The sequence below is a fragment of the Schistocerca americana genome, chromosome 2, assembly GCF_021461395.2.
Source record: "Schistocerca americana isolate TAMUIC-IGC-003095 chromosome 2, iqSchAmer2.1, whole genome shotgun sequence".
In the NCBI taxonomy this organism is placed as follows: Eukaryota; Metazoa; Arthropoda; class Insecta; order Orthoptera; family Acrididae; genus Schistocerca; species Schistocerca americana.
In genome coordinates, this window is record NC_060120.1 from 371,723,768 (window position 1) to 371,744,592 (window position 20,825).

General features: G+C 40.6%; 1 pseudogene; it reads right to left on the minus strand.

Moving 5' to 3' along the window:
- Nucleotides 1–1,164: 1,164 nt before the first annotated feature.
- LOC124594029 overlaps nt 1,165–20,825 on the minus strand; it is a 352,828-nt pseudogene continuing 333,167 nt past the window's right edge.

Here is a 20,825-nt window from a genome sequence, read left to right on the forward strand (position 1 = left end):
CTGGCATTGTCAAAGCTTCACCCTCCATTGCGTACTAATCATGCCTCTTTTCTGGCTCGGGTGGTGCACAAACTGTCAAACCACCACCCGAGCCAGAAAAGAGGCATGATTAGTACGCTTGTAACGAGAGCAGGACGAATATGTGAGCCGCAACACCTCAAACGAGAAATGCAACACCTGGAAACTGTCCTGAGGAGCAATGGGTACTCCAAAAATTATATTAGAAGTGTAACAGAGCCAAACACTCAGCGAAGTAAGGAACCAGAAAAAGAAATGTCGGATACGGCCTTTCTGCCATACATTCCCAGAGTGACGGACAGAATCGGCCCTATATTGCGTAAACATGGTGTAAAGACGATTTTCAAACCGACAAGGAAGATCAAAGAGTGTCTTAGATCAGCGAAGGAGAAAAGAGACCCACTTGCAATGTCGGGAATATACCGTATACCATGCACATGCGGAAAAGTTTATGTCGGAATGACTGGATGATCCATCAACACCAGGATCAAAGAACATAAGTGACATTGCAGGTTGGGGCAGGTGGAGAAATCGGCCATGGCAGAGCACGCACTGAATGAGACCGACCACGTAGTAAAATTCGCCGACACGGAAGTTCTGGCTGTAGAGAAGCACTATCACATGCGCTTGTTCAGAGAAGCTGTAGAAATACAAAAACACGCGAACAGTTTGAACAAGAAAGAGGAAAGCCTTAAGGTCAACGGATCCTGGCTTCCCGTACTGCAATGAACGACCGTCGCAGGTAGCAAGAGGAGAACCGCACCGGAAATGACCGTGGAGAAGCCCTCGGACGTTGACGCACCAGGTACATATAGTCTGCGCCCGCGAGCTTGGCTCCAGTTCACCACTGGCAATGGACGGTGAAGCTTTGACAATGCCAGCCACTCGTGCTGGTGAAACGTCAGAAAAATCATTTTTCAATTAAATTTCCACAGTCATGAATTGCTGTATGTTAAAAGGTGACATCACTTTAATAAATAACTATACTATTTATTTTTACAAAACATACTTCAACAATGAGTATCCTCTTTTGTACATTGTTTACAATATTTACAAATTTTTACATGATTTTTGTGTCACATAGAATTCAATGAACATTACTGTACACAGATGATATATGGTATGATGCAAAAAAATTGCCCTCTAGCAAAGAAAGAACACAATAAAATCATTTACACTCAGCCAGTTTTATATAAAGATAAAACTAACATTACATTTCGGTTTGTTCTTATTATAACATACACATTTTTATATATTTTTAGATTGCCATACTTTGTACATACAATTTATTTGCTGTCATTATATCAACCATTATAAACAATTGGCAGTGTTATGCAATAATTATACATCTAAGTTGTTAGGTTTTACTAAATTCAGAAATAAACTGATCAGAGAGGAAAAGAGAACAGATACGAGTGTAAAGGAGGAAGATAGAACACTTAATGTAAATTTTGAGAGCTCATGGCAAGATTTCAGAATGCTTCAATAGACCATTCTCAGTTTATGTAGTTTAGTATCTCAAAGTTCAGCATTAAATCAGTTCTCTCTGTTACTGAGAACTGACTTAAAGAGACCACATAAGATACTGTTAATTGTGTGGACATATTACTTGCTTTTGCACTGTAGACTGAACGAAAAACATCTGACTGTAGTATAATTAACTGCAAGTTCAAATCAATCCAGTGCCTAGTAGATGGCTCCTTCAGTGTTTTCCATTCTCATTATCTCAAATTCCACAGTCTCTCATTATCTCTTTTTCTAGTATATATATTTTGTTGTTTCAGTCTTTTTCAGTTATCTACCATTTGCATAGGCCTATTTAATTCTCCTTTCAAGCTTATGATTTTCTCCCTCATATAGTCTTTAATCCCTTCTTATTGAACTTTTCATTACAGATACCTCGAACTTGAATTAAAATAATGTTATCAACCTAAGAACCAAACTATTGGAAAGCCAACTGTAACTAATCATTTAGTCTTCTCTATATTGTAACAGTCTCTCTCAAATAAATGCTTTAATTTTTTATGTTTATTTCACTTCTCTTTTACAGTCTGTGTGTATAACACGCAGAAATGTTGATTAAAAGGCCAGGAAATTTAATTTAATTTTCATGAGTACTGTATATTGCCAGACATCATTTCTCTGTCACATATCATCAAATATTTTATATCACTTCTTGATTTTTCATTACAAGATTCTGTGTAGCTGTCTCATTTACAACATACATTTTGAAACCTTGCTGTAACTACTGGAAGAAAGAGTAGAATAAGTTTACATCTAGTAATGCAATGAACACACACACATTGATTGTAGCATCTTCTATGGCACATAACATTTTAACACATTTACTGCACTTCCACACTGTCCAGTTCCATTCCTTCACTATCACATTACAAAAATAATACAAGGAATTGAAAAAATGGAAATATTTTGCAGTGAAACATTACATCTTATTTAAATAAATATATACTTTTTCCTAACATTTAGAAAAAAGCTCCCTTTATGATATAAAAAACCTGTTGCTGCTGAAACAAATCCTTCTCTTTTCTGATATTTCTAAGATAGTTTACTCATTTGAAGCTGTTACAGGGAAACTGTCATCTCTCAGAAAATCTCAATTTACTCTTATTGCATACTGACAGTATTTTGAATGAGAATCACTTCCACAGAAACTGGGTCTCTCACTTCAAAACTGAATTTTCTGTGTATTTTAAAGTCATAAAACTGATTCTACTAAATTATGGAACAGGCGAATTAAACAAATTTCTGCATGTATAATCTTCTTTGAAAGATTTTCAGAGGACTTTTGTGGGTCATTCAAACACCAAGATTAATTACACCAATAGGCTTAAGATTCCCTTCAACAGAAGGAGCCAAAATCTTAAACTATTTAGTTTTCATCCACTCTGTATCTATTTCCAGCCCTTCAAGATCTAACTGTGTAACTTAAAAGCGTGGTTTCTGAGAAATGCGTACATTTATTTTTTACATTAGATTTTGTTTTGCAAATGGAATGCCTATAAATATTCAGAAATCACAAGAATGGAAGTTTCATAGTTTCCGTCATGTTCCTTCTGTTTTCATAATACAAATTTGTACAGCAACAATCAAATCTTCATAAATGAGCAATAAGAGTTCATGTCATCAGTAACTACAAATATTGAGCTCATATAGTGAACACCCTGAGGAAATATATGTTCTGTTAGTAAACTTACAAAACAGTTTCTTCAGATTTATCCTTCTCATGTCATGCCAGATAGTTCATCTGAGTAATTTGCTGTCATTCTTAATAGTACATTTTGGAGACTGTTTTAGGAACAATGTTTCTGATCATATAGCAATAAACATACTCCAATGGTACATGAATCTCAGAGACTGTTCATGCTATTGCACGATCAAATGGTTACACATCATGTCACAGACATGAAGCTGAAGCATGTGTTACGATACAGTGCTGAGGCAAAATCGTAAAGATGACTTATTGTCTGTAATGTAGTCTCTAAAGTTTATAAACCTATCAGATAGTTTCACATTACTGATGCACCCTTGAAAGCCAGTGTAATAGCTGGGATGTAGTCCAGTGGAAGTGGCTGGAGATCCTCCTGTAAAACAACAAGAAATCCTGCCTGTAGTTTTGTGTAAGAAGTAATCATAATGTCACATTGACAGTGAGCAGCATTACATAGAATTTGAGAAACACAATTAGTGTCTGTTACAAATTTCACTGACAAACAAAAAGGCATCCTTGAACAGACAGTCAACTATCAAGAAAAAGAGTCTTGTGATTATACTATCTACATCTACATCTATACTCCGCGAGCCACCTTACGGTGTGTGGCGGAGGGTACTTATTGTACCACTATCTGATCCCCCCTTCCCTGTTCCATTCACGAATTGTACGTGGGAAGAACGACTGCTTGTAAGTCTCCGTATTTGCTCTAATTTCTCGGATCTTTTCGTTGTGATCATTACGCGAGATATATGTGGGCGGTAGTAATATGTTGCCCATCTCTTCCCGGAATGTGCTCTCTCGTAATTTCGATAATAAACCTCTCCGTATTGCGTAACGCCTTTCTTGAAGTGTCCGCCACTGGAGCTTGTTCAGCATCTCCGTAACGCTCTCGCGCTGACTAAATGTCCCCATGACGAATCGCGCTGCTTTTCGCTGGATCATGTCTATCTCTTCTATTAATCCAACCTGGTAAGGGTCCCATACTGATGAGCAATACTCAAGAATCGGACGAACAAGCGTTTTGTAAGCTACTTCTTTCGTCGATGAGTCACATTTTCTTAGAATTCTTCCTATGAATCTCAACCTGGCGCCTGCTTTTCCCACTATTTGTTTTATGTGATCATTCCACTTCAGATCGCTCCGGATAGTAACTCCTAAGTATTTTACGGTCGTTACCGCTTCCAATGATTTACCACCTATGGCATAATCGTACTGGAATGGATTTCTGCCCCTATGTATGCGCATTATATTACATTTATCTACGTTTAGGGAAAGCTGCCAGCTGTCGCACCATGCATTAATCCTCTGCAGGTCCTCCTGGAGTACGTACGAGTCTTCTGATGTTGCTACTTTCTTGTAGACAACCGTGTCATCTGCAAATAGCCTCACGGAGCTACCGATGTTGTCAACAGCCGTGTACCGCAAGTCTCTAGAGGAACGGAGGGTTCCAAATGATTGGAAAAGAGCACAGATAGTCCCAGTCTTCAAGAAGGAAGGATCGTCGAGCAGATGCGCAAAACTATAGACCTATATCTCTTACGTCGATCTCTTGTAGAATTTTAGAACATGTTTTTTGCTCGCGTATCATGTCATTTCTGGAAACCCAGAATCTACTATGTAGGAATCAACATGGATTCCGGAAACAGCGATCGTGTGAGACCCAACTCGCCTTATTTGTTCATGAGACCCAGAAAATATTAGATACAGGCTCCCAGGTAGATGCTATTTTTCTTGACTTCCGGAAGGCGTTCGATACAGTTCCGCACTGTCGCCTGATAAACAAAGTAAGAGCCTACGGAATATCAGACCAGCTGTGTGACTGGATTGAAGAGTTTTTAGCAAACAGAACACAGCATGTTGTTATCAATGGAGAGACGTCTACAGACGTTAAAGTAACCTCTGGCGTGCCACAGGGGAGTGTTATGGGACCATTGCTTTTCACAATATATATAAATGACTTAGTAGATAGTGTCGGAAGTTCCATGCAGCTTTTCGCGGATGATGCTGTAGTATACAGAGAAGTTGCTGCATTAGAAAATTGTAGCGAAATACAGGAAGATCTGCAGCGGATAGGCACTTGGTGCAGGGAGTGGCAACTGACCCTTAACATAGACAAATGTAATGTATTGCGAATACATAGAAAGAAGGATCCTTTATTGTATGATTATATGATAGCGGAACAAACACTGGTAGCAGTTACTTCTGTAAAATATCTGGGAGTATGCGTACGGAACGATTTGAAGTGGAATGATCATATAAAACTAATTGTTGGTAAGGTGGGTACCAGGTTGAGATTCATTGGGAGAGTGCTTAGAAAATGTAGTCCATCAACAAAGGAGGTGGCTTACAAAACACTCGTTCGACCTATACTTGAGTATTGCTCATCAGTGTGGGATCCGTACCAGGTCGGGTTGACGGAGGAGATAGAGAAGATCCAAAGAAGAGCGGCGCGTTTCGTAACTGGGTTATTTGGTAACCGTGATAGCGTTACGGAGATGTTTAATAAACTCAAGTGGCAGACTCTGCAAGAGAGGCGCTCTGCATCGCGGTGTAGCTTGCTCGCCAGGTTTTGAGAGGGTGCGTTTCTGGATGAGGTATCGAATATATTGCTTCCCCCTACTTATACTTCCCGAGGAGATCACGAATGTAAAATTAGAGAGATTAGAGCGCGCACGGAGGCTTTCAGACAGTCGTTCTTCCCGCGAACCATACGCGACTGGAACAGGAAAGGGAGGTAATGACAGTGGCACGTAAAGTGCCCTCCGCCACACACCGTTGGGTGGCTTGCGGAGTATCAATGTAGATGTAGATGTAGATTTATGTATATTGTAAACAATAAAGGTCCTATCACGCTTCCCTGCGGTACTCCCGAAATTACCTCTACATCTGCAGATTTTGAACCGTTAAGAATGACATGTTGTGTTCTTTCTTCTAGGAAATCCTGAATCCAATCACAAACCTGGTCCGATATTCCGTAAGCTCGTATTTTTTTCACTAAACGTAAGTGCGGAACCGTATCAAATGCCTTCCTGAAGTCCAGGAATACGGCATCAATCAACTATTAAATGCACATTTTATGGACTCTGTTATATATAATTGAATCCGTACTGTTAACAACGCTGTATTAAAACCACTACACATTAGATCTAAAATTAGTCAGAACATTAGTGTCAGTAACAGTACAGTACCATGTACCTCCACTTATGAATTACCTGTATTGTTTATTTTTCTTCAATGGACATCTGTGATGTTGGTTAATCATAGAACAAGTCATTATACATGTGGAAAATTTTTCAAATAAAAACATCAAAATTATGAATTACTGTATTCCATAATAAAAAACATTGATAACAAACATTCTACGCAAGAATTTATTTTATTTCGTAATACTTGATAATCAGTAAGAAATGAGATAGGAGCTGGCTTGTAAACTAGAATAATTTCAATATTCATCTAGAATGCTTCAGGAAAAGCACAGAAAAAGCATATCACACTGGCTGGCTCAGGTAAACAAACATGAACCATCCTATAATACAGTTTCTTATTACTTTTTACTACTTTGAAGAGAGAAACTGTCAGAGAGAGAGAGAGAGAGAGAGAGAGAGAGAGAGAGAGAGAGGTGGGGGGGAGGAGGAGATAATCTGTTGAAATATTGCTGCATCAGATATATTACTGATCTATCAATTTTTGTGTTAAGAGTTTCTACCTGTTCTTTCCAGTATATTATTTTGCCTTTCTCTGACCACTTTATAATTAGAATTCTTCTGCATTTAAATACTTCTAATGTATTCCATTTTGTTCTTACCAGTTTCCCTATTCTACTTTACCTCTCCCTACTAAGTCACTGTTTTCTTTTCTGTTACTTTTAATTACTGCATTGTTTATTTTTAAAACAAATTGTGTGATAAGTAGGTGGTTTGTTTTTGTCATATTGAAACTGATTAGTTTGATTTTATCATTTTAGTTATCATGTTAAAAAAGAAGCAGTAAAATAGTCCGATTGTGTCAAATAAATGGTAATCCACAGAATATTTCAATTTCATTTATTACATAAGACTTTCCCAAATGTGAGATGTGGCCATAGAGAGACAATATCTATCAAGATTGATTTTAGCATGAACTGTTGAAATGCATAAACATGCTGTCTCAGTAATGAAGTGCCACATCAGGTAAAAACTGTTAAGCACAAGCAAGAAATCTGTATATTTGAATATGAGGGCACCAAATGATGAGTTAAATCACAAATAATGGCAGAAATGCTGGGCTACAGGTTAAGTGTTTCATAAAACACTTTTTGGCAAATGCTAAGCTTAAGAGCATTCCAGTAGTCACATACTGTAAAAAAGACATTTTAGCCCAGCAAATTGTATATATATGTGTAATTATATACAACAGAATGACTATGGGTGACAAATGTACATGCTGCTGCAAGTTAGTTAATAGTTCACGATTGGTTTGTGGGTGTGTGGGGGCAGTGAGTTGCAGTTTCACTGCAGGTGACTGCAGTGGGACAGAAGAAGGAATTCCCAATGAGGTCCTCCTACAGATATACAGGTTATATTTAAAAACAGGAAGATGACAGAACCAAAGGAGAGACAGAGGCCTTGAACCCTGAATTAAAGCAGTAGGAGGGAGGGGGGGGGGGGGGGGGAGGGAGATAAGATTACAGGAAAGAGATGAAAAGGGTGTAGTTTGCATACTTCTATTGCTATCGCTGAACTCGAGAACAGATAAGCCTATTATTTTTCAGCTATAGAAGGAAGTATGACACAGCAAATCATTATAATAATTTAAGATATGGATCAGAAAAGATGTTGAACAAAAAAAGAAATGTTTTACTGCTTGGTACCAATCATGGGAGAGGTGTAGGCTAACATTTGCAGGAAAAACTTGAATCAGGGTGCCAGACCACAAATATTGTAAAGTCTTGTGCTACACTTGGCAGGTATAGATGTTTTATGGGCACTAAGGATTTGAGTAAGGACAAACTGGTATTAATACTTGGAGGAGCAAGCAACTGGCTGGTGGAAAATGGAGAACATAGTATCAGGAGGGGCCTGGATAAGCTATGTGCAGCAACTTCACACATAAATACAGATTTACTCAAGTTCTGCAGCAGCAGGATCAACCCTCGATGAACAAATCCATCAGTCAGGTTAAGCAGGGACTGATGAGACTGGTACTCAGTTCGAGCAGGGCTCGCAGCTGTGCTGCAACAGTTGCTGCTATTGGGAGGCAGGGATACATAAAGCATGGTCTATACCTTGACATGAGTGAGAAAAATATATTAATTCAACTCATAGGTGAAAAGATAAGGGAGGAAAGTTAGGGGATTGTTACAATGGTAAAATTCCTGTTGTTTGGATTCAGATTCTTTATTTGCCATTGGCCACATGTAGTGAAATGGGCTTTGCAATTATGATATGAAACAACAGCAAACACTATATTAATTAATATTCATGTTACATGTACAAATGATTAATCCTACTTTAATCAGTTGTACAGAATTGCAGTTATAACCTCAAAACTCAACTTCTATACTAAATGTATCCCAGAATTCTCTTCAGCTGCAGAATGGATTTTTTATTAACCAATTATACAACTTTCTTGTAAAATTATGAGAGGCATATCGAGTGCAGAATATGGCAGTTTATTAAATAATTTCAGACAGTTCACTTTGTGAAAGTTGCCTATTTTCATCAGCCTATGCCTAAGAATGTCAATACTCTTTTTGCTTCCAGTGTCATGACAGTGTATATTCTTTCTGGTGTTAATTCTGTTATGTTTTTTCTCTTTGGTGTTAACTCTGTTACTCTGTTTTTAGCATCTATCAGTGATGCATCGATATAGAGGTTTACCACTGTCAGTATTTTGATCTTGGCGAATAAAGGACGGCAGTGTTCCCTTGGACCAAATTTATACATTATTTGTGACCTCTTTTCTGAATAAGTACTACATCACTGACATGATATGGGTGACCACATAGCAACAGCCCATAAGATATGTGAGACAGAAAAAGCACAAAGTAAGCTGTCTTAAGATAATTATTACTCACTATATCAGCTAATTTCCATATGAGAGAGGACACCTGTGATATCTATTTGCAGACATGGTTGATGAGGTGTTGCCTGATTACTTTGAAACCAGTGGGTATTCCAAGCAGTTTCACAGATTTTGATTCTATGTTATTAGCTAGTCACAGTTGAAAATGTTGAGTTTTCTCTGGATTACATAATAGTTTATTAGATAAGAATCTGTTTAGTGTTGGAGGGTAGAATACTGTAATTCTGGGGTAAGTCTGACATATCGCTATTTGTGGTGATTAAAGTTTTATCACCCACATAGCAGATGACTGACAGAATGTGGCAAATCATTAATTGCAACAAACGAAGAAGGATTGTCCGAGGACAGAGACCCAAGGCACACCAGATGTGACTTTCTTCTAGGAATAATGTCTATTTTGAAATGACAGCGCGTGTACGCTATAACGCCTGCCTGCTCGCGCTTGCAGAGCGCTTGCAGAGCGCGTTACGTAATCAAGGTCACTTGCTCTCTATATAAGCGGGCAGTGCACGCCAGCAGAACCATTCCGCTGTGAGCTCCATCTGCAACAGCATTGAAGCACTATGCCTCGTCCCATCATCAACGCCGCTACCGCATGCCTGTCTACAAACATATTATTAGCTTGGAGAATAAACTAGGAACAAATGGAACAGCCCACTCAGTGGTATTAAATGGACCTATATTCTTTCTTGGGTGCAGGGTTAATTTTACTCTCGATGTTGCTACTGGAAATTCAGGTAGTGGTTGGTTTACTCTAGCCATTGTTCATTGTGAAAACTCCTCCCTACCTGGACTTGAATCTTTTGCTGATCGAGATGTCATCGCCTACAAGACCTGGCATTGTGGAATCGACCCGAAGACTCAAAGTAGACCTAGTTGTGTGTATAGTAATATGCCTTTTACATTGTGTACCCGCTTCTGAAGAAAAGTTAGAAATGATGAGAAAATACATGTATGGATGAAAGTACTTGGTGTACTTGCTGAAAATGTAACTGTAACTGGTGATATTAATTTGTAATATAATTATTAATAAAGTGTGATCCTGGGCTCCTGTAATTGGATAGCGTCAGCTGAGAACCGCTAAATGTATATCTGGTAATCGGGGGCCTCAAGGATGCAACAGTTTGAAAAACTTCGAAAACATAGTGCCGCACTGCCCGCTGAGCACCTAGCGAGTCGGTGACACAACCCGTCCGACTTGGCTCGGCACTCCAAGAGACGTGCGCTGTCAATTGTTATTTATATAAGAATTAATTATAACACAAATGTTTTTTTGTTATTTAGATAAGAATTAACTATTTCTAATGCTGTATTATTTATTTCATAATACTGTAGTTTGGCTAGTGAGATGTAAAAGCAGACACATTCAAATGCCTTACTCAAATCAAATAGTTCAAGAGAGACCATATTCTTATTTTCAAATGAAATTACTGTCTGATTAACAGTTTCCATGTCTGCAGAAGTGGCATTTTTCCCTTGTCAAAAACCATGTTGTCTGTTACAAAAATCATCATGTTCTTCAAAATAGTTAGTAAGCTGTTGGTGAAAAATTGCTCAAATATTTTGGAAAAGATAGGAGTGGCAGACACTGGTCTATAGTTCTGGTAGATGCATTTCTCCCTTTTCGTACATAGGTATAACTTATGAAATTTTGAGTTGATCAGGAAAAACTCCAAATTCTAATTCATAATACAAGCAGACAGTTTGCAAATATGATGTTATGTCCTTTTTTGTTGTGTAGATAGACAGCCCACACCTTTTGACTATGGAAATTTTAAAACAGCATGTACTATATCTATGTGTGTGACAAGATCCTGATGGAATTCATGACCTCTAAGAAACTGATATGATTGGCTGTTTAATTTTTAATCTTAATTTATTTACTGTAGTAATAATGTAGTTACTGAGTATTTCTGGCTCAAGCAGAAGTCTTCCGTTTGGGTATATGTGGATTTTTGTGTTGTAAGACTCCAAGTAGTCTTGCATTTGTTGGGAGCTCCTTCTCTGTTGTTTCCATAGGCAATCAGTTTGGAAAATTTAAGCTCAGCTTGTCAATGTTTTTTTATACATATCCCAATGCTCTGTGCCACATTTGCAATTATTTATTTTTACACATTTTGTTCATTGAAAGCACCTATCCTCTGATACCGGAGAAAGATTTAAGATTTTTCCCTTTTTCGTTGGTTTAGTAATTTCTTTTCAGTAATGAGAAAAAGTACCATAAGTCAGTAACTGACTTAAAGAAATTATTAAAGGGAGTTTCAACAGTTGATCTGAAGACATTGTACTCATAAATATATCGCCCATTTGCTTTTCTAGGGCAGTCCATGAATAACATAAAAACATTCTTGTTTTTGACTTTTAACTCGTGTCATGTGTGGCTCCTTATTTGCAGCCACATAATCACTATCTGACTGTGCATAATGGTGTGCCAGGATCATGAGCTGTGAAACATTCATTTGCTGTATAGGTCTCGTGAGAAATTAACTATAATATTGTTCAAGCAGGCATTCCCATGTGTTGTGAGTACAACATAAATTTAATGATCTGAGTAGGTTTAAAAATGTTTTTGAGTTGTGATCATCTGAGCCTTGAGCCTAACAATTCTATGCTGAAACCACCACATACTGCAACATTTGTTTTGAGTTTTAAAATTTTTCTTATCATTTGTTCAAATTTCTCAATAAATAAACATCACATATTTTTATCTTACAAAAGAGTTCTAACTCTAATAATTTACTCCTGATATAGTGAATGTTGATTTGCATGAGGGTAAGTAATTCATGTCTGTTTTTCTTTCTCTCTAAACCATTGGGGTCCTGTTTTTTACATGATTGTACCAAGTAATGATTCTGGAACTGAAGGCTTACAATTTTCTCTATGTGATGACTCTGGAACTAAAGGTTTACAATTTTCTTTCTCTAAGACACTAAAATTCTGATGGAATATGGTCACTTGATGCCTTCCAGAGGCAGTTGAAGTGTTTTGTCTAAAAATAGAGTGTGTACTGATTACAGGTATTGGAGGTAAACCTTTACAGGCTAAATACCTACAGTCAAACAGTGAGGCTGAACGACTGGTCCACACATTTAAGGCTCAGATGAGGAAACTTCTGACTTCTTCTGCTGCTGCTGATGCACTTCTCCAATTTCTGGCTTCTTACCGTTTCACCCCCATGGGCGACCACATCCTGGCTGAGCTCTTACATGGCCGACAGCCCCGCACGCTACTTCATCTTCTGTGGCCTTCCACCTCATGGCTGCGGGTGCCTTTGCTTGGCCGGTTCACCGCCGGCAACCTTGTACAGGTACAGGGATATGGCAGGCGGCCAAAATGGAGTCCTGGCCGCATCTTACGACACCATGGATGACGCCTGTATGAAATCCAGACAGACAAGGGTGTTGCAGTGCATCATTCGGACCAGCTTCAGCCTCGTGTGCCGGCAATGCCTGTTCCGAATGCTGCTACACCACCTTCGGCTCTATCTGATGCTTGGGATCTTGGAATCTCTCATTACTCACAACGCAGCCCTCTCACCATCATCTCAGTGCCAGCACAAGAACTGACACCACCAGGAGACGTGCCCATGCAGGAACCAGATGACCATTATCTGTCGGAGCAACTCTACTCGCCTCCTTCTCCTACGGATGCCGACACATCACCCATGTCTCCTGTTATAACAACTGGACTTGCCACAATGGGCAGATTGGGGCACGGGGCCCCAGCAGATTTGACCCCCATGTCTCCTGTCATCTTGACCCGTTATCATCGGGGACACTTCCGTCCGTACGAGAAGACTCCTCCTTGAGACTTTACGGCCAGTCAAACAAAACCTATGGGCGTTTGCAATCTACAGGCCACCTCCATCAAGACCAGTGCAAAAAATTCAAAGGGGGGAAAAGTGATGTGACTCGCTGATCTTTCAAAGTGCTGTCTCACAGTTACGCGTGTCCTCTACATGCGGCGTTGTCTGCCAGCCATGCAGCAGCCGTGCCACCTAAGCGGCCAGTCAGCCAGCGGCTGCTAGACTTGGACTCAGTGCTGATTTGACAGTTACAGTGTGCACACGTCTTACTTTGTTTACTTGATCTGTGACTTACATGTATTGTGTTGTCCTTGAAATATATTTGTTTAACTTGAAGTTGTAACAATATCTATGTAACAATTTTTTACAAACTATTGATATAATACATACCTTATGCACTACACTTCAAAGAATCTCGACCATCTGCACAATATATCATGTCACATAAAAAGAAATTTCAAGAATATGTAAGGTTTAATATAATGCCATATCATAAGTAAAACTCATACATAAAATATCATGCATATTACACTGGGTATATATGCTCATGTTTGCTGAAGAGCTGAATGAAGATTGAGATATTATGATCAACCACCAGGTGTCACCGAAATAGTATGAAACAGAATACATCATCGTATGACATAAAGCATAAATACAAACATATTGTCACATAAAAGAAGGTGTATTTAGATGAATGACAAACACTACTTTCACTTAATGAAGGTTTATTCAGCACTTGCACACACAAGAGTGTGGAGCGAACTGCCTCTGGCAAGAACACATACAGTATATATACAGCTACAGAACATTCCAGTAAAATGATTCTTGACATTTGTGGACACTTCTAGAATTTACTCAAACTGAATATAGAAATTAAAATGGTACACTCCAGATGAGCTCTGAACTCACAACCCTACATTCAACAGTCTAGTAGCATAATCACTACACCACGGTACTACTCAGCTTCTTCTGTGACATTGCTCCCTCCTTAACAAAACGTCCTCCTAGTCTGGAAATAAGTCATCAGTCCTGCATACTCCAACTTCTGATGACTGATACTTGCCCTGGCGGTGATCTTCTTAGAACTTCTTTTGCTGCTACACTCTTCGTCACCATTCCGCTTGTTGCCTGTTGCCGAAGCTTCGAATTTACTCTGGGTGGCAGGATCCTCATGGGGCTTCATACAAAGGACATGGACCATATCTTCAACTTCATAAGTAACATCAGACAACTGTCTTACAATCTTATAAGGTCCAAAGTAGCACCTGAGGAGCTTCTCAGAGACACCAACCTTCTGAACAGGAGGGAAGATCCAGAGGAGGTCACCAGGCTGGAAGATAACAGGGCGGTGACCTGTGTCATACCTTTGGTGATCATTTTCTTGAGCCTGCAGCATGTGGAGTCGAGCTAACTGCCGAGCTTCCTCAGCTCTGGTTAACACCTAGCCGATGCAGTCGTCATCCACATCATTGGGATGTAATGGAAACACAGTATCCTCATCGTAGTCACCTCACATCCATGCACCAGGAAAAATGGCATAAATCCTGTGGTGCCTTGTTTGGCGGTGTTGTAGGCAAATGTCACGAAAGGTAGCACCTCATCCCAGTGGCTCTGCTCAACATTGTCGAACATTGATAGCATGTCGACCAAGGTCTTATTAAGGCATTCAGTAAGCCCGTTAGTTTGCAGATGGTAGGCAGTCATTATGTGATGAGTAATGTTGCATCAATGGGTTATCTCTGTCACAAGATTCGACTGAAAAACTTTCCCTCAATCTGTAATTAATAACCTTGGGGCACTTTGTCTTCCATGATGAATTTGGCTACATTCAATGCTTCAGCTACTTTCATGGCTTTTGTAGTGGGATAGCATGTCAGATAATCAGTGCAACAATAATCCGTCTATTGCCACTAGTAGACAATCATCTGAGGAGCTCAATCCCTGCACGCTGGAAAGGCATTTTGGTTGATGGAATTGGTATGAGTTGGCCAGGTGATTTCTGAGGAACTGCCTTTCTCCTCTGGCACTATTTCCAGTGCGACACATAATGACGGACACTCCTAAATAAACCTGGCCAGAAAAATCTCTTGTGGATTCTATCATAGGTCTTAATAAATCCTAAATGTCTGGCCTCAGGTGTGCATGGAATTTCTGTAGAACATCTAAGCGCATGTGTTTAGGAATCACTGGTAGCCAGTTCTTTCCAAACGGATCAAAGTTTTTCTTGCAAAGTAATCCATTAACTACCTTAAATTGTCCTTCCACATCATCTGACTGATTTGAGGCAGACATAATTTGAGATATCTTGCTGTCCTTCTGCTCAGCAGAGAGATCCTGGAGTGCAGTGAGACAGTCACTATCTTCATCAAAGTCTTGATGGTCTTGCACAGGGTTTATTGAGAGACAGTTGACAACTTGGTGTTTTCTTCCACTCTTGAACAGTATGGTAATGTCATACTCTTGAAGACATAGCACCCACTGGGTGAGTCATCCTATTGGATCCTTAAGACCTGTCAACCAACAAAGTGAATGATGGTCTGTAACAACTGTGAATGGCCTTCAATAGAGATACTGTCGAAATTTGCACATGGCCCAGATCACAGCAAGACATTCTCTTTCTGTAGTTGAGTAGTTTCTCTCAGCTTTTGTAAGTGTCCTAGAAGCATAAGCTATAACTTTCTCTTTTCCATCTGAAATTTCCACCAGAACAGCACCAAGCCCATACCCACTGGCATCTGTGTGTAGTTCTGTAGGTGCTTTCTCATCATACAGACCAAGTGCAGGGTCAGTCGTCAGAGATTTTCACAGCACATTGAAAGAATCTTGTTGAGCACCACCCCACATAAATTTAGCAGCAGCTTATAACAACTCTTGGAGTGGCCTTCATTTGACACAAGATGTCCAAGTATTTTGATTTCTTTTGCTTCAAAGAGACACTTTCTTGGATTAAGTTTCAGTCCGCCATGTTGGAGACAGTTAAGAATGGCCCTCAGTCTTTTTATATGTTTAGCAAATGTCTCTGAGAACACTGTAATGTCATCTAAATAACAAAGACACATCATCCACTTCAGGTGACATAGAAGATTATCCATCATCCGTTCAAAAGTTGCTGGTGCATTACACAAACCGAACTGCATTATCTTAAACTCATATAGGCCCTTGGAGTGATGAATGCAGTTTTCTCATGATCAACCTCATCTACTTGGATTTGCCAGTATCCCGAGTACATGTCCATGGTTGAGAAAAATGTAGCCCCCTTCAGGCAATCTAGTGTATCATCAATTCGTGGAAGACGGTAAATGTCCTTTTTAGTTACCTTACTAAGCTTCCTGTAATCAACAAAAAAGCGCCAACTGCCATCCTTCTTCCTGATGAGGGCCACTGGTGACAACCTTCAGCAGAGATGTTTTGTTGTTGACAAATACTGTTTTCTGCAACTGGCGATGCTACTTCTCTGAAATGACTGAATATGATGCTCCAGAGTCCACAAGAGTATGGGCTGGTTGGCCATCCATGAGATATCAATGTAGTTTCCTATCATTTTTGTAGTGATCGACGGTGGAGTATTTTTCTCTTCAGCAGCCTCACCTCCAAGGAAGGTCGCACCCTTTAGTTTTCCATGTTGCGGTGGCTAGGTGATTGGCTGGAGCTTCTAAACACCAATAGAGACCTTTATCGGTGTGTTAGGGAGCGTCCTCTCCAGCGGCTAGCTGGCAGCGATTGTGGCCTACGTCGTCCTGCACCCACATCTTGTTGTTCATCTTCGTCATCCCAGAGTTGGTGTCGGCTAAGATCAGTCTGCTGTCTTCTGGTGCGGGTGTCATCAAATATCCGCTGCCTTTCTCACCAATAGCGCACCACATGTCCCGGTAGTGCGCAGTGGAAACATACTGGTTGGTTATCCTGGGTCCTCCAGACGTCAGTCTTCCTTGGAGCCCAAACAGGTTCCTCATGCAGCATTGTAGGAACTTAACTCCATCTGGGTCTCGACTTTTTCACCATTTTAAAGGGAAATGAAGGTTGAGAGATTGGGTTCAATGTCTGTTCCATTTCCTCCCTTACGACCTCTTGAAGCCTCTCGGTTTTTTGCTCACCGTGCAATCCAAGTGCCTTCTGGACTACCTCTCTCACTATCTGATGAAGAACACTTACGAAATCATTTGCTTCCTCCATCAGAGACATTGATATGATGTTTGGAAGCTGATCAAACTTCTTGCATGTCATTCTTTTTTGATGCATTGTCTCGATATACTGGCACCATTTTCTGAAGTCGTCTGCTGTCGAAACCTCCACCTCCTTCAGGAGAAGGGCTTTATACATGTCCTCAGTAACACCCTTCATGAGATGTGCAACCTTATCTTCCTCCTTCATTCTAGGATCCCCTATTTTACACAGCTCCAAGACATTTTGTATGTAAGATGCTGTAGTTTCTCCTGGACGCTGTGCCCTGCACTTTAATTTATCTTCAGCCTGGCACTTCTGTTGTTGTGTGTCGCCGATGGCCCGGTGGGGGGGAGGGGGGCACTGTGTTGTTGATAATGTGCGCTATCACAAATTCCAATACCCAGCATCTCCACCAGAATAATGTCACGTAGAAGAAGTCATCCTTAGATGAATGATGAACACAAGCTTCACTTAAGAAAGGTTTATTCAGCACTTGCATATACAAGAGCACGGAGCAAACTGCCTCCAGCCAGAACATGTACAGTATACATACAGCTACAGAACATTCCAGCACAGTGATTCTTGACATTTGTGGATACTTCTAGAAAGTACTCGAACTGAATATACACTCCTGGAAATTGAAATAAGAACACCGTGAATTCATTGTCCCAGGAAGGGGAAACTTTATTGACACATTCCTGGGGTCAGATACATCACATGATCACACTGACAGAACCACAGGCACATAGACACAGGCAACAGAGCATGCACAATGTCGGCACTAGTACAGTGTATATCCACCTTTCGCAGCAATGCAGGCTGCTATTCTCCCATGGAGACGATCGTAGAGATGCTGGATGTAGTCCTGTGGAACGGCTTGCCATGCCATTTCCACCTGGCGCCTCAGTTGGACCAGCGTTGGTGCTGGACGTGCAGACCGCGTGAGACGACGCTTCATCCAGTCCCAAACATGCTCAATGGGGGACAGATCCGGAGATCTTGCTGGCCAGGGTAGTTGACTTACACCTTCTAGAGCACGTTGGGTGGCACGGGATACATGCGGACGTGCATTGTCCTGTTGGAACAGCAAGTTCCCTTGCCGGTCTAGGAATGGTAGAACGATGGGTTCGATGACGGTTTGGATGTACCATGCACTATTCAGTGTCCCCTCGACGATCACCAGTGGTGTACGGCCAGTGTAGGAGATCGCTCCCCACACCATGATGCCGGGTGTTGGCCCTGTGTGCCTCGGTCGTATGCAGTCCTGATTGTGGCGCTCACCTGCACGGCGCCAAACACGCATACGACCATCATTGGCACCAAGGCAGAAGCGACTCTCATCGCTGAAGACGACACGTCTCCATTCGTCCCTCCATTCACGCCTGTCGTGACACCACTGGAGGCGGGCTGCACGATGTTGGGGCGTGAGCGGAAGACGGCTTAACGGTGTGCGGGACCGTAGCCCAGCTTCATGGAGACGGTTGCGAATGGTCCTCGCCGATACCCCAGTAGCAACAGTGTCCCTAATTTGCTGGGAAGTGGCTGTGCGGTCCCCTACGGCACTGCGTAGGATCCTACGGTCTTGGCGTGCATCCGTGCGTCGCTGCGGTCCGGTCGCAGGTCGACGGGCACGTGCACCTTCCGCCGACCACTGGCGACAACATCGATGTACTGTGGAGACCTCACGTCCCACGTGTTGAGCAATTCGGCGGTACGTCCACCCGGCCTCCCGCATGCCCACTATACGCCCTCGCTCAAAGTCCGTCAACTGCACATACGGTTCACGTCCACGCTGTCGCGGCATGCTACCAGTGTTAAAGACTGCGATGGAGTTCCGTATGCCACGGCAAACTGGCTGACACTGACGGAGGCGGTGCACAAATGCTGCGCAGCTAGCGCCATTCGACGGCCAATACCGCGGTTCCTGGTGTGTCCGCTGTGCCGTGCGTGTGATCATTGCTTGTACAGCCCTCTCGCAGTGTCCGGAGCAAGTATGGTGGGTCTGACACACCAGTGTCAATGTGTTCTTTTTTCCATTTCCAGGAGTGTAGAAAGTAAATGGTACAGTCGAGATGAATTTTGAACTCACGACCCTCTATTCAAAAGTTTAGTATCATAACCACTACACCATGGCACTACTCAGCTTCTTCTACAACAATATAACCATAAAATTGTTTACAAAGCAATTGTACAATTTTACCATACAAGGAGTCATAGTCCAGGTGAGTTTTGAACTCATGACCCTCTATTCAAAAGTTTAGTATCATCACCACTACACTATGGCACTTCTCAGCTTCTTCTATGTAATTTTTGCATTCACAAATTATTGGATTTATCACATAGACTACAGATCATTATATACACTTATGCATCACTCTGTTGACTGTATATGAGACACTATAGTGGTGTTCATACACTAACATATTAGCTTTGTGATTTCAACTCTTTATTGGGGATTTATATTATATTGTTCTGTTCATGATATTAAGAACTTACATTCTTTCTGTGTTTCCTTCATACTGTTTGAAGGATCTGCATTGGTGTCTTTTATGTAAAAAAAAGTTTATATTTATGTATTATGCTTGGCATGGACTTCAAATATTATATAATGCAGTACATGCACTTAATGTGTGCTGTGCACTGTATTCCAATTATCGGTGGTTCCTTTCTGCCCTTTTCTTCTTTGTATAGTTATGTGCTGCACCTAGATATTGACCACTATGGCTCCTAGACTTTGAGTTTCATGCTAATATATTTGAATCAATATGATGGCCTAATGATTTCACAGTAGTGCAGTTTTACTATACACTAAGAGATGTATATGGGATTTTATCGTGAAACTACTGATTATCCTTCTGTGTTTTATTAAAATATACATAGGCACTGAGTGCTAGCTTTATGTAGTACCTGAATTTCGTGCTATAGTATTTATGAGACAGAAATCAAACAGGGACCCCATGTCGGAGAAGTAAAATTTTCAGTACGTGAAAAAATGCTCGATAATGTCTAAAATACTTATTTCCAGTTTTCTGCATATTGTAATAATTTACTTCATTCTGTACACATTCATATTGATTTTAAAGTTGTTTGAATCTGACAGGTGTCAGTAATACATTAAAAGCGATCGACGACAGTCTTCTGGAAAAGATCACTTGCCACTGTGGGGAAATAACATTGGCCCCTTTTCTAAAACTCACAGCTGCTTACGAAGTACTCCACAAAATAATATCTTCTAAATTTTACAGACTTTTTAAGGAGCTCAGAATAGCTTTGTATAAAAGAAGAATGTTTTCTGAATACAATAATGCCAAACAAGACAAGTGGTCCCTTCTTATACAAAAGTTATATTGCCTACAGATGTTTCCAATTTGCAGTTTGCACCCCTAAAATGCCACCTGACAGCTGGCGCTACTGTAGCAACAAAAACATTCACCTACAGAATATATTAAATCTGCTATTGCTGCTAGAAACGAAAACGGTGAAGTTCCTGACAGGCTAAATGTCTTTGTGAATAGTAATTCAAACAAAACAACTTAAAGAACC